Raw genomic sequence first — 15577 nt, forward strand, 5'->3', positions numbered from 1 at the left:
GGTTTGAGCCCAGGAAAAAGGTGGCAGCCTTCGGCTCTCAGGTGCCAATGATGAGGCCCCATTAACCCTAGAAAAGGAACAATCGCTTTCTCTCCTGGCACCTTTTCCCTGGGAGGAATCATCGTTAGTCTGGAATTCTGGGCTGAACAAACCGCACTTGGCACGCTCCGTCGAGCTTTGCGCCCAGGGAAAAGGTGGCAGCCTTGGGTTGTCAGGGGCCAATGATGGGGCCCCATTAAGCCTAGAAAAGAAACAATCGCTTTCTGTCCTGGCACCTTTTCCCTGGAAGCAATCTTGGGCCATCTGGAAATCTGTGTTGAAAAATTACGCTTTCCAGAACCGCACCTGGCACACTCCGTCGAGCTTTGAGGCCAGGGGAAAGGCGGCAGCCTTGGGCTGCCATGTGCCAATGATGTGGCCCCTTAAACCTACAAATGGAACAATCACTTTCTGTCTTGGCACTTTATCCCAGGGTAGAATCTTAAACCGCCTGGAATTCCGGGTTGATAAACGGCTCTTTCCCTGACCCGCACCTGGCACGCTCCGTCGTGCTTTGAGCCCAGGGAAAAGGTGGCAGCCTTGGGCTCTCAGATGCCAATGATGGGGCCCCATTACCCCTAAAAAAGGCACAATCGCTTTCTGTGCTAGCACATATTCCCTGGGAGGAATCTCAGTCCGCCTGGAATTCTGGGCTGAAAAACGGCACTATCCCAGACCCGCACTTGGAAAGCTCCGTCGACCTTTGAGCCCAGGGAAAAGGTGGCAGCCTTGGGGTCTCAGGTGCCAAAAGTGCGACCGCATTAACACTAGAAAAGTAACAATCGCTTTCTGTCCTGGCACATTTTCCCTGGCAGGAATCTTCATCCGTCTGGAATGCTGGGCTGAAAAAACCTGCACTTGGCATGCACCGTTGAGCTTTCCGCCCAGGGAAAAGGTGGCAGCCTTGGACTCTCAGGTGCCAATGATGGGGCCCCATTAAGCCAGGAATAGTAAAAATCGCTTTCTGTCTTGGTACCTTTTCCCAGGGTGGAATCTTTGTCTGTCCGGAAATCTGGGCTGAAAAACTACACTTTCCCTGGCACGAATGTGGCACGCTCCGTCGAGGTTTGCCCCCAGGGAAAAGGTGGCAGTCTTGGGCTCTGAGTTGCCAATGATGGAGCCCCATTACCCCAAGAAAAGGAACAATCCCTTTCTGTCCTGGCACCTATTCCCTGGGAGGAATCTTTATCCGTCTGGAATTCTGGGATGAAAAAAGGCACTTTCCCTTACCCGCATGTGGCACGCATCGTCGATCTTTGAGCCCAGGGAAAAGGTGGCAGCCTTGGGCTCTCAGCTGCCAAAGATGGGGCTGCATTAACCCTAGAAAAGGAACAATCGCTTTCTCTCCTGGCACCTTTTCCCTGGGAGGAATCATCGTTAGTCTGGAATTCAGAGCTGAAAAATCCGCATGTGGAATGCACCGTCGGGCTTTGTGCCCAGGGAAAAGGTGGCAGCCTTCGGCTCTCAGGTGCCAATGATGGGGCCCCATTAACCCTAGAAAAGGAACAAACACTTTCTGTCCTGGCACTTTTTAGTTGGCAGGAATCTTCATCCGTCTGGAAATCTGGGCTGAAAAATTACGCTTTCCCGGAACCGCACCTGGCACACTCCGTCGAGCTTTGAGGCCAGGGAAAAGGTGGCAGCCTTGGGCTCTCAGGTGCCAATGATGGTGCCCCGTTACCTCAAGAAAAGGAACAATCCCTTTCTGTCCTGGTACCTTTTCCCAGGGAGGAATCATCGTCCCTCTGGAATTCTGGGCTTTAAAAACTGCATGTGGTAGGCACCGTCAGGCTTTCCGCCCAGGGAAAAGGTGGCAGCCTTGGACTCTCAGGTTCCAGTGATGGGGCCCCATTAACCCAGGAAATGTAAAAATCACTTTCTGTCTTGGCACCTTTTCCCAGGGTGGAATCTTTGTCTGTCCAGAAATCTGGGCTGAAAAACTACACTTTCCCTGGCACGAATGTGGCACGCTCCATCGAGGTTTGAGCCCAGGGAAAAGGTGGCAGTCTTGGGCTCTCAGGTGTCAATGATGGGTCCGCATTAACCCTAGAAATTGAACAATCGCTTTCTCCCCAGGTGCTTTATCCCAGGGTAGAATCTTAAACCGCCTGGTATTCCGGACTGATAAATGGCACTTTCCCTAAACCGCACGTGGCACACTCCGTCGTGCTTTGAGCCCAGAGAAAAGGTGGCACCCTTGGGCTCTCAGGTGTCAAAAGTGGGCTCACATTAACACTAGAAAAAGATCAATCTCATTCTGTCCAGGCACGTTTTCCCTGGCAGGAATCTTCATCCGTCTGGAATTCTGGGTTGAATAACCCGCAAGTGGCACGCGCCGTCGGACTTTGAGCCCAGGGAAAAGGTGGCAGCCTTGGGCTCTCAGGTGCCAGTGATGCGGCCCAATTACCCCTAGGAAAGGCACAATCACTTTCTGTCTTGGCACATTTTCCCTGGGAGGAATCTTCGTCTGTCTGGAATTCTGGGCTGAAAAATGGCACTTTCCCGAACCTGCATATGGTACGCTCCATCGAGCTTTGAGCCCAGGCAAAAGGTGGCAGCCTTGGACTCTCAGGTGCCAATGATGGGGCACCACTACTCTTAGAAAAGGAACAATCGCTGTCTGTCCCAGCACCTTATCCCTGGGAGGAATCTTGGGCCGTGCCACGTTCCGTCGAGGTTTGAGCCCAGGGGAAAGGTAGCCACCTTGGGCTCTCAGATGCCAATGATGGGGCCCCATTAACCTAGAAAAGGAACAAACGCTTTTTGTCCTGGCACATTTTCCCTGGGAGGAATCTTGGGCTGTCTGGAATTCTGGGCTGAAAATCGGCATTTTCCCGGACCCCCACCTCGCCTGCACTGTCGAGCTTTGAGGCCAGGGAAAAGGTGGCAGCCTAGGGCTCTCAGGTGTCAATGATGGAGCCCCATTAACCCTAGAAAAGGAACAATCACTTTCTGTCCTGACACCTTTTCCCTGGGAGGAATCTTCATCCATCTAGAATTCTGGGCTGAAAAACCCGCATGTGACATGGACCTTTGGGGTGTGCGCCCAGAGAAAGGGTGGCAGCCTTGGGCTCTCAGGTGTCAATGATGGGGCTGCATTAACCCTAGAAAAGGAACAATCGATTTCTGTCCTGGGAGCCTTTTCCCTGGGAGGAATCATCGTTAGTCTGGAATTCTGGGCTGAAAAAACCGCATGTGGCATGCACCGCCGGGCTTTGCGCCCAGGCAAAAGGTGGCAACCTTGGGCTCTCGGGTGCCAATGATGGGTCCCCATTACTCCTAGAAAAGGAGAAATCGATTCCTGTCCTGGCACCTTTTCCCAGGGAGGAATCTTCATCAGTCTGGAATTCTGGAATGAGAAACGGCAATTTCCCGGACCCTCACGTAGCACGCACGGTCGAGCTATGCGCCCAGGGTATAGGAGGCAACCCTGGGCTCTCAGGTGCCAATGATGGGGCCCAATTAACCCTAGAAATGGAACAATCGCTTTCTGTCCTGGGAGCCTCTTCTCTGTGAGGAGTCTTCATCCGTCTGGAATTGAGGGCTGAAAAACGGCACTTTCCCGGACAAGAAAGTGGTACGCGCCGTTGATGTTTGCGCCCACGGAAAAGGTGGCAGCCTTGGGTGTTCAGGTGCCAATGATGGGGCACCATTGACCCTAGAAAAGGACAATTCGATTTCTGACCTGGCACCTTTTCCCTGAGAGGTATCTTCGTCCGTCTGGAATTCTGGGCTGAAAAATGGCACTTCCCCGGACCCGCAAGTGGCACGCGCCGTCGACATTTGCGCCCAGACAAAAGGTGGCAGCCTTGGGCTCTCAGGTGCCAAAGATGGGGCCCCGTTAACACTAGAAAAATAACACTTGCTTTCTGTCCTGACACCTTTTCCCAGAGAGGAATTGACTGCCGTCTGGAATTCTGGGCTGAAAAACGGCCCTTTCCCGGACCCGCACAGGGTATGCATCGTCAAGCTTTGCACCCAGGGAAAAGGTAGCAGCCTTGGGCTCTCAAATGCCAATGATGGGGCCCCATTAACCCTGGAAAAGGCACAATGGCTTTCTGTCCTGGCACCTTTTCCCAGGGAGAAATCTTCGCTGGCCTGCAATTCGGGGATGAGAAACGGCACATTCCCGGACTTGCAAGTGGCACGCACCCTCAAGCTTTGCGCCAAGGGAAAAGGTGGTAGCCCTGGGCTCTCAGGTGCCAAAGATGGGGCCCCATTGTCCCTAGAAAAGGCACAATGGCTTTCTGTCCTGGCACCTTTTCCCTGGGAGGAGTCTTCATTGGTCTGGAATTCTGAGCTGAAAAACGGCACTTTCCTGGTCCCGCAAGTGGAACGCACCATCGAGCTTTGCGTCCAGGGAAAAGGTGGCAGTCTTGGGCTCTCAGTTGCCAATGATGGGGCCCCATTACCTTTACAAAAAGCACAATGGCTTTGTCTCCTGGCACCTTTTCCCTCTGAGGAATCTTCATAGGTCTGGAATTCTGGGCTGAAAAATGTACTTTCCCGGACCTGCATGTGGAAAGCTCCGTCGAGCTTTGCGCCCAGGGAAAAGGTGGCAGCCTTGGGGTCTCAGGTGTCAATTTTGGGGCCCCATTAACCCTAGAAAAGGCACAATTGCTTTCTGTCCTGGCACCTTTTCCCTGGGAGAAATCTTCATTGGCCCCGAATTCTGGGATGAGAAACAGCACATTCCCAAGTGGCACGCGCCGTCGACATTTACTCCCAGGGAAAAGGTGGCAGCCTTGGGCTCTCAGGTGCCAATGATGGGGTCCCATTAAGCCTAGAAAAGGAGAAATCGATCCCTGTCCTGGCACCTTTTCCCAGGGAGGAATCTTCATCGGTCTGGAATTCTGGAATGAGAAACGGCAATTTCCAGGACCAGCACGTGGCACGCACTGTCGAGTTTTGCGCCCATAGAAAAGGAGGCAACCTCTGGCTCTCAGGTGACAATGACAGGCCCCCATTAACACTAGAGATGGAACAATCGCTTTCTGTCCTGGGAGCCTTTTCCCTGGGAGGAGTCGTCATCCGTCTGGAATTCTAGGCTGAACAAAGCACTTTCTCTGACATGCACGTGGCAGGCACCATCTAGCTATGCGCCCAGGGAAAAGGTGGCAGCCTTGGGCTCTCAGGTGCCAACGATGGATCCCCGTTAACACTAGATAAATAACAATCGCTTTCTGTCCTGGCACCTTTTCCCTGGGAGGAATTTTCGTCCGTCTGGAATTCTGGGCTGAAAAACGGCACTTCCCCGGACCCGCAAGTGGAACGCACCGTCAAGCTTTGCACCCAGGCAAAAGGTGGCAGCCTTGGGCTCTCAGGTGCCAATGATGGGGCCACATTATCCCTAGAAAAGGCACAATGGCTTTCTGTCCTGACACCTTTTCCCAGGGAGGAATTGACTTCTGTCTGGAATTCTGGGCTGAAAACGGCTCTTTCCCTAACACGCATGTGGCACGCATTGTCGAGCTTTGCGTCCAGGGAAAAGGTGGCAGCCTTGGGCTCTCAGGTGCCAATTTTGGGGCCCCATTAACCCTAGAAAAGGCACAATCGCTTTCTGTCCTGGCACCTTTTCCCAGGGAGAAATCTTCGCTGGCCTGGAATTCTGGGATGAGAAACGGCACATTCCCGAACTTGAAAGTGGCACACGCCGTCGACATTTGCACACAGGGAAAAGGTGGCAGCCTTGGGCTCTCAGGTGCCAAAGATGGGGCCCCATTAACTCTAGAAAAGGCACAATGGCTTTCTCTCCTGACACCTTTTCCCAGAGAGGAAACGACTTCCGTCTGGAATTCTGGGCTGAAAAACGGCCCTTTCCCGGACCCGCACAGGGTATGCACCGTCGAGCTTTGCACCCAGGGAAAAGGTGGCAGCCTTGGGCTCTCAGGTGCAAATGATGGGGCCCCGTTAACACTAGAAAAATAACACTTGCTTTCTGTCCTGGCGCCTTTTCCCAGGGAGGAATCTTCGTCCGTCTCGAATTCGGGGTTCAAAAATGGCACTGCCCCAAACCCACACAAGGTACACACCACTGAGCTTTGCGCCCAGGGAAAAGGTGGCAGCCTTGGGCTCTCAGATGCCAATGTCGGGCCCCCATTAACACTAGAAATGGAACAATCGCTTTCTGTCCTGGGAGCCTTTTCCCTGGGAGGAGTCGTCATCCGTCTGGAATTCTGGGCTGAACAAAGCACTTTCTCTGACCTGCACATGGCAGGCACCATCTAGCTTTGCACCCAGGGAAAAGGTGGCAGCCTTGGGCTCTCAGGTGCCAATGATGGGTCCTCGTTAACACTAGATAAATAACAATTGCTTTCTGTCCTGGCACCTTTTCCCTGGGAAGAATTTTCGTCCATCTGGAATTCTGGGCTGAAAAACGGCATTCCCCGGACCCGCACAGGGTATGCACCGTCGAGCTTTGCGCCCAGGGAAAAGGTGGCAGCCTTGGGCTCTCAGCTGCCAACGATGGTGCCCCATTATGCCTACAAAAGGCACAATGGCTTTCTGTCCTGGCACCTTTTCCCAGGGAGGAATCTTCATCGGTTTGGAATTCTGGTCTGAGAATCGGCACTTTCCTGCACCCACAAGTGGAACGCACCATCGAGCTTTGCGTCCAGGGAAAAGGTGGCAGTCTTGGGCTTTCAGGTGCCAATGATGGGGCCCCATTACCTTTACAAAAAGCACAATGGCTTTCTGTCCTATCACCTTTTCCCTGGGAGGAGTCTTCATTGGTCTGGAATTCTGGGCTGTAAAATGGCACTTTCTGGGACCAGCACGTGGCACGCACTGTCGAGCTTTGCGCCCAGGGAAAAGGAGGGAACCTCTGGCTCTCAGATGCCAATGACGGGCCCCCATTAACACTAGAAATGGAACAATCGCTTTCTGTCTTGGGAGCCTTTTCCCTGGGAGGAGTCGTCATCCGTCTGGAATTCTGGGCTGAACAAAGCACTTTCTCTGACCTGCACGTGGCAGGCACCATCTAGCTTTGCACCCAGGGAAAATGTGGCAGCCTTGGGCTCTCAGGTGCCAATGATGGGTCCCCGTTAACACTAGATAAATAACAATCGCTTTCTGTCCTGGCACCTTTTCCCTGGGAGGAATTTTCCTCCGTCTGGAATTCTGGGCTGAAAAACGGCATTCCCCGGACCCACAAGTGGAACGCACCGTCGAGCTTTGCACCCAGGCAAAAGGTGGCAGCCTTGGGCTCTCAGGTGCCAAAGATGGGGCCCCATTATCCCTAGAAAAGGCACAATGGCTTTCTGTCCTGACACCTTTTCCCAGGGAGGATTTTACTTCCGTCTGGAATTCTGGGCTGAAAAACGGCCCTTTCCTGGACCCGCACAGCGTATGCATCTTCAAGCTTTGCACCCAGGGAAAAGGTGGCAGCCTTGGGCTCTCAGGTGCCAATGATGGTGCCCCATTACCCCTAGAAAAAGAACAATCGCTTTCTGTCCTGAGAGCCTCTTCCCTGTGAGGGGTCTTCATCAGTCTGGTATTCAGGGCTGAAAAACGGCACTTTCCTGGACAAGAAAGTGGTACGTGCCGTTGATTTTTGCGCCCACGGAAACATATTTCAGGGCACATATTTCTTATGGTTTTCAAAAGTAAATCATATGCATCTAAAACTCCAGGGCTGGATCTTGCTTTCACGGTGAAAAGCACTGTTTTTCCTTAGGGAAATCTCAACGATCAAAATGCAACTTTGCTTTGCTAACAAGTGAAACAGTCGATTCCTGTCACACAGAAGGCATCAGGACACATATTTCCTATGGCTTTAGACAGATTCTCATATGCATCTGAGAATCCAGGACTGGATCTTTCTTTCTCGGTGAAAAACAACTTTTTCCTTACGGGAAGCTCATCTCGCAAACTTTTCAATGTGCAATTTTCAGTGCAACTTTTCCTTGCTAACAAGAGAAACAGCTGATTCTTGCAAGACAGAAGGCATAGGACACACATGTCTTATGACTTTGATAAGTGAATCATATGCATCTGAGAATCCAGGCCTGAATCTTTCTTTCTCCGTGAAAAGCACAGTGGTTCTTTAGAGGAGCTCATCTCGCAAAGTGCAACTCTCCCATGATCTGCTAAAGTGTGCCAAGGTTGACTCGTGCCAGACAGAAGGCTGCAAGATACATATTTTTTATGGATTTGGAAAGAGAATTATATGCATCAGATAATCCATGCCTGGAACTTTCTTACTTGAGAAAAGCACAAGTGCCCCTTTAAGAAAGTTCATTTCGCAAAGTGCAAATAGAACTCCCATGGTCCTTTAACAAGTGAAACATGTGGTTCCTGCAAGACAGAACATATAAAGAAACACATTTCTTATGGTTTTGGAAAGTGAATCCTATGCATCTGAGAATCGAGGCCTGGAGCATTCTTACTCTGGGAAAAGCACAGGTGCTCCTTTTAGGAAGTTATCTCGCAAAGTGCAGCTAATAGACACATGCTTTGTTAACAACTGTAAGAGTTGATTCCGGCCAGACAGAAGGCATAAGGACACACATTTCGTATGGCTTTGATAAGTGAATCATATGCATTCGAGAATGAAGGTCTGGAGCTTTCTTTCTTGGCAAAAACACAGTTGTTACGTACGGGAAGCTCGTATCGCAAAGTGCACCTTTGCTCACCTAACACGTGAAACTCTTGATTTCTGACAGACAGGAGACATCAGGGCACATATTTCTTATGGTTTTGGAAAGTAAATCATATACATCTAAACCTCCAGGGCTGGAGCTTGCTTTCCCTGTGCAAAGCACTGTTGTTCCTTAGGGGAAGATCAACGAGTAAAGTGCAACTTTGCTTTGCTAACAAGTGAAACAGTCGATTCCTGTCAGACAGAAGGCATCAGGACACAGTATTCTTATGGCTCTGGCTAGTGAATCACATGCATCAGAGAATCCAGGACTGGAGCTCTCTTTCTGGATGCAAAGCACAGTTGTTCTTTAGGAGAAGTTCAGCTCGCAAAGAGATGCATTTTTCTGCTATCAAGTGAAACAGTCGATTCCTGGCAGAAAGAATGTATCAGGACACATATTTCTTATTGCTTTAGAAAGATTCCCATATGCATCTGAGAATCCAGGACTGGATCCTTCTTTCTCGGTGAAAAACAACCTTGTTCCTTAAGGGAAGCTCATCTCGCAAAATGCTTTTCTTTGCTAACAAGAGAAACAGCTGATTCTTGCAAGACAGAAGGCATCAGGACACACATTTCTTATGGCTTTGGTAAGTGAATAATATGCATCTGAGAATCCAGGACTGGATCTTTCTGTCTCGGTGAAAAACAACTTTGTTCCTTAGGGGAAGCTCGACTCGCAAAGTGCAACTTTTCGTTGCTAACAAGAGAAACAGCTGATTCTTTCAAGACAGAAAGCATAAGGACACATATTTCTTATGGCTTTGATAAGTGAATCATATGCATTCGAGAATGCAGGTCTGGAGCTTTCTTTCTTTGTGAAAACACAGTTGTTACGTACGGGAAGCTCGTATCGCAAAGTGCACCTTTGCTCTTCTAACACGTGAAACTCTTGATTTCTGACAGACAGGAGACATCAGGGCACATATTTCTTATGGTTTTGGAAAGTAAATCATATACATCTAAACCTCCAGGGCTGGAGCTTGCTTTCGCTGTGCAAAGCACTGTTGTTCCTTAGGGGAATCTCAACGAGCAAAGTGCAACTTTGCTTTGCTAACAAGTGAAACAGTCGATTCCTGTCAGACAGAAGACATCAGGACACAGTATTCTTATGGCTCTGGCTAGTGAATCACATGCATCAGAGAATCCAGGACTGGAGCTCCCTTTCTGGATGCAAAGCACTGTTGTTCCTTAGGGGAAGCTCAACGAGCAAAGTGCAACTTTGCTTTGCTAACAAGTGAAACGGTCGATTCCTCTCAGACAGAAGGCATCAGGACACAGTATTCTTATGGCTCTGGCTAGTGAATCACATGCATCAGGGAATCCAGGACTGGAGCCCTCTTTCTGGATGCAAAGCACAGTTGTTCTTTAGGAGAAGTTCAGCTCGCAAAGAGATGCATTTTTCTGCTATCAAGTGAAACAGTCGATTCCTGGCAGAAAGAATGTATCAGGACACATATTTCTTATTGCTTTAGAAAGATTCTCATATGCATCTGAGAATCCAGGACTGGATCTTTCTTTTTTGGAGAAAAACAACGTTGTTCCTTAGGGGAAGCTCATCTCGCAAAGTGCAACTTTTCGTTGCTAACAAGAGAAACAGCTGATTCTTGCAAGACAGAAAGCATAAGGACACACATTTCTTATGGCTTTTATAAGTGAATCATATGCATTCGAGAATCCAGGCCTGGAGCTTTCTTTCTTTGTGAAAACACAGTTGTTACGTACGGGAAACTCGTATCGCAAAGTGCACCTTTGCTCTTCTAACACGTGAAACTCTTGATTTCTGACAGACAGGAGACATCAGGGCACATATTTCTTATGGTTTTGGAAAGTAAATCATATACATCTAAAACTCCAAGGCTGGAGTTTGCTTTCACGGTGCAAAGCACTGTTGTTCCTTAGGGGAAGTTCAATGAGCAAAGTGCAACTTTGCTTTGCTAACAAGTGAAACGGTCGATTCCTGTCAGACAGAAGGCATGAGGACACAGTATTCTTATGGCCCTGGCTCGTGAATCACATGCATCAGAGAATCCAGGACTGGAGCTCTCTTTCTGGATGCAAAGCACAGTTGTTCCTTAAGGGAATCTCAACGAGCAAAGTGCAACTTTGCTTTGCTAACAAGAGAAACAGTCGATTCCTGTCAGACAGAAGGCATCAGGACACACATTTCTTATGGCTTCGGTAAGTGAATAAAATGCATCTGAGAATCCAGGCCTGGATCTTTCTTTTTTGGTGAAAAACAACTTTGTTCCTTAGGGGAAGCTCAACTCGCAAAGTGCAACTTTTCGTTGCTAACAAGAGAAACAGCTGATTCTTTCAAGATAGAAAGCAAAAGGACACACATTTCTTATGGCTTTGGTAAGTGAATAATATGCATCTGAGAATCCAGGCCTGGATCTTTCTTTCTCGGTGAAAAACAACTTTGTTCTTTAAAGAGAAGCTCAACTCGAAAAGTGCAACTTTTCGTTTCTAACAAGAAAACCAGCTGATTCTTTCAAGACAGAAAGCAAAAGGACACACATTTCTTATGGCTTTGACAAGTGAATCATATGCATCCGAGAATGCAGGTCTGGAGCTTTCTTTCTTGGTGAAAACACAGTTGTTACGTACGGGAAGCTCGTATCGCAAAGCGCACGTTTGCTCTTCTAACACGTGAAACTCTTGATTTCTGACAGACAGGAGACATCAGGGCACATATTTCTTATGGTTTTGGACAGTAAATCATATACATCTAGAACTCCAAGGCTGGAGTTTGCTTTCACGGTGCAAAGCACTGTTGTTCCTTAGGGGAAGCTCAACGAGCAAAGTGCAACTTTGCTTTGCTAACAAGTGAAACGGTCGATTCCTCTCAGACAGAAGGCATCAGGACACAGTATTCTTATGGCTCTGGCTAGTGCATCACATACATCAGAGAATTCAGGACCGGAGCTCTCTTTCTGGATGCAAAGCACAGTTGTTCTTTAGCAGAAGTTCAGCTCGCAAAGAATAGTATTATTCTTCTATCAAGTGAAACAGTCGATTCCCGTCAGAAAGATTGTATCAGGACACATATTTCTTATGGCTTTAGAAAGATTCTCATATGCATCTGAGAATCCAGGACTGGATCTTTCTTTCTCGGTGAAAAACAACTTTGTTCTTTAAAGGGAAGCTCAACTCGAAAAGTGCAACTTTTCGTTTCTAACAAGAAAACCAGCTGATTCTTTCAAGACAGAAAACAAAAGGACACACATTTCTTATGGCTTTGATAAGTGAATCATATGCATTCGAGAATGCAGGTCTGGAGCTTTCTTTCTTGGTGAAAACACAGTTGTTACGTACGGGAAGCTCGTATCGCAAATCGCACGTTTGCTCTTCTAACACGTGAAACTCTTGATTTCTGACAGACAGGAGACATCAGGGCACATATTTCTTATCGTTTTGGAAAGTAAATCATATACATCTAGAACTGCAAGGCTGGAGCTTGCTTTCACGGTGCAAAGCACTGTTGTTCCTTAGGGGAAGCTCAACGAGCAAAGTGCAACTTTGCTTTGCTAACAAGTGAAACGGTCAATTCCTCTCAGACAGAAGGCATCAGGACACAGTATTCTTATGGCTCTGGCTAGTGAATCACATGCATCAGAGAATTCAGGACTGGAGCTCTCTTTCTGGATGCAAAGCACAGTTGTTCTTTAGGAGAAATTCAGCTCGCAAAGAATAATATTATTCTTCTATCAAGTGAAACAGTCGATTCCTGGCAGAAAGAATGTATCAGGACACATATTTCTTATGGCTTTAGAAAGATTCCCATATGCATCTGATAATCCAGGACTGGATCTTTCTTTCTCGGTGAAAAACAACTGTGTTCCTTAGAAGAAGCTCAACTCGCAAAGTGCAACTTTTCTTTGCTAACAAGAGAAACAGCTGATTCTTTCAAGACAGAAAGCAAAAGGACACACATTTCTTATGGCTTTGATAAGTGAATCATATGCATTCGAGAATGCAGGTCTGGAGCTTTCTTTCTTGGTGAAAACACAGTTGTTACGTACGGGAAGCTCGTATCGCAAAGTGCACCTTTGCTCTTCTAACACGTGAAACTCTTGATTTCTGAGAGACAGGAGAAATCAGGGCACATATTTCTTATGGTTTTGGAAAGTAAATCATATACATCTAAACCTCCAGGGCTGGAGCTTGCTTTCGCTGTGCAAAGCACTGTTGTTCCTTAGGGGAAGCTCAACGAGCAAAGTGCAACTTTGCTTTGCTAACAAGTGAAACAGTCGATTCCTCTCAGACAGAAGGCATCAGGACACAGTATTCTTATGGCTCTGGCTAGTGAATCACATGCATCAGGGAATCCAGGACTGGAGCCCTCTTTCTGGATGCAAAGCACAGTTGTTCTTTAGGAGAAGTTCAGCTCGCAAAGAGATGCATTTTTCTGCTATCAAGTGAAACAGTCGATTCCTGGCAGAAAGAATGTATCAGGACACATATTTCTTATTGCTTTAGAAAGATTCCCATATGCATCTGAGAATCCAGGACTGGATCCTTCTTTCTCGGTGAAAAACAACCTTGTTCCTTAAGGGAAGCTCATCTCGCAAAATGCTTTTCTTTGCTAACAAGAGAAACAGCTGATTCTTGCAAGACAGAAGGCATCAGGACACACATTTCTTATGGCTTTGGTAAGTGAATAATATGCATCTGAGAATCCAGGACTGGATCTTTCTGTCTCGGTGAAAAACAACTTTGTTCCTTAGGGGAAGCTCGACTCGCAAAGTGCAACTTTTCGTTGCTAACAAGAGAAACAGCTGATTCTTTCAAGACAGAAAGCATAAGGACACATATTTCTTATGGCTTTGATAAGTGAATCATATGCATTCGAGAATGCAGGTCTGGAGCTTTCTTTCTTTGTGAAAACACAGTTGTTACGTACGGGAAGCTCGTATCGCAAAGTGCACCTTTGCTCTTCTAACACGTGAAACTCTTGATTTCTGACAGACAGGAGACATCAGGGCACATATTTCTTATGGTTTTGGAAAGTAAATCATATACATCTAAACCTCCAGGGCTGGAGCTTGCTTTCGCTGTGCAAAGCACTGTTGTTCCTTAGGGGAATCTCAACGAGCAAAGTGCAACTTTGCTTTGCTAACAAGTGAAACAGTCGATTCCTGTCAGACAGAAGACATCAGAACACAGTATTCTTATGGCTCTGGCTAGTGAATCACATGCATCAGAGAATCCAGGACTGGAGCTCCCTTTCTGGATGCAAAGCACTGTTGTTCCTTAGGGGAAGCTCAACGAGCAAAGTGCAACTTTGCTTTGCTAACAAGTGAAACGGTCGATTCCTCTCAGACAGAAGGCATCAGGACACAGTATTCTTATGGCTCTGGCTAGTGAATCACATGCATCAGGTAATCCAGGACTGGAGCCCTCTTTCTGGATGCAAAGCACAGTTGTTCTTTAGGAGAAGTTCAGCTCGCAAAGAGATGCATTTTTCTGCTATCAAGTGAAACAGTCGATTCCTGGCAGAAAGAATGTATCAGGACACATATTTCTTATTGCTTTAGAAAGATTCTCATATGCATCTGAGAATCCAGGACTGGATCCTTCTTTTTTGGAGAAAAACAACGTTGTTCCTTAGGGGAAGCTCATCTCGCAAAGTGCAACTTTTCGTTGCTAACAAGAGAAACAGCTGATTCTTGCAAGACAGAAAGCATAAGGACACACATTTCTTATGGCTTTTATAAGTGAATCATATGCATTCGAGAATCCAGGCCTGGAGCTTTCTTTCTTTGTGAAAACACAGTTGTTACGTACGGGAAACTCGTATCGCAAAGTGCACCTTTGCTCTTCTAACACGTGAAACTCTTGATTTCTGACAGACAGGAGACATCAGGGCACATATTTCTTATGGTTTTGGAAAGTAAATCATATACATCTAAAACTCCAAGGCTGGAGTTTGCTTTCACGGTGCAAAGCACTGTTGTTCCTTAGGGGAAGTTCAATGAGCAAAGTGCAACTTTGCTTTGCTAACAAGTGAAACGGTCGATTCCTGTCAGACAGAAGGCATGAGGACACAGTATTCTTATGGCCCTGGCTCGTGAATCACATGCATCAGAGAATCCAGGACTGGAGCTCTCTTTCTGGATGCAAAGCACAGTTGTTCCTTAAGGGAATCTCAACGAGCAAAGTGCAACTTTGCTTTGCTAACAAGAGAAACAGTCGATTCCTGTCAGACAGAAGGCATCAGGACACACATTTCTTATGGCTTCGGTAAGTGAATAAAATGCATCTGAGAATCCAGGCCTGGATCTTTCTTTTTTGGTGAAAAACAACTTTGTTCCTTAGGGGAAGCTCAACTCGCAAAGTGCAACTTTTCGTTGCTAACAAGAGAAACAGCTGATTCTTTCAAGATAGAAAGCAAAAGGACACACATTTCTTATGGCTTTGGTAAGTGAATAATATGCATCTGAGAATCCAGGCCTGGATCTTTCTTTCTCGGTGAAAAACAACTTTGTTCTTTAAAGAGAAGCTCAACTCGAAAAGTGCAACTTTTCGTTTCTAACAAGAAAACCAGCTGATTCTTTCAAGACAGAAAGCAAAAGGACACACATTTCTTATGGCTTTGACAAGTGAATCATATGCATCCGAGAATGCAGGTCTGGAGCTTTCTTTCTTGGTGAAAACACAGTTGTTACGTACGGGAAGCTCGTATCGCAAAGCGCACGTTTGCTCTTCTAACACGTGAAACTCTTGATTTCTGACAGACAGGAGACATCAGGGCACATATTTCTTATGGTTTTGGACAGTAAATCATATACATCTAGAACTCCAAGGCTGGAGTTTGCTTTCACGGTGCAAAGCACTGTTGTTCCTTAGGGGAAGCTCAACGAGCAAAGTGCAACTTTGCTTTGCTAACAAGTGAAA

The sequence above is a fragment of the Pithys albifrons genome, chromosome 20 (genome assembly GCF_047495875.1).
Source record: "Pithys albifrons albifrons isolate INPA30051 chromosome 20, PitAlb_v1, whole genome shotgun sequence".
Lineage (NCBI taxonomy): Eukaryota > Metazoa > Chordata > Aves > Passeriformes > Thamnophilidae > Pithys > Pithys albifrons.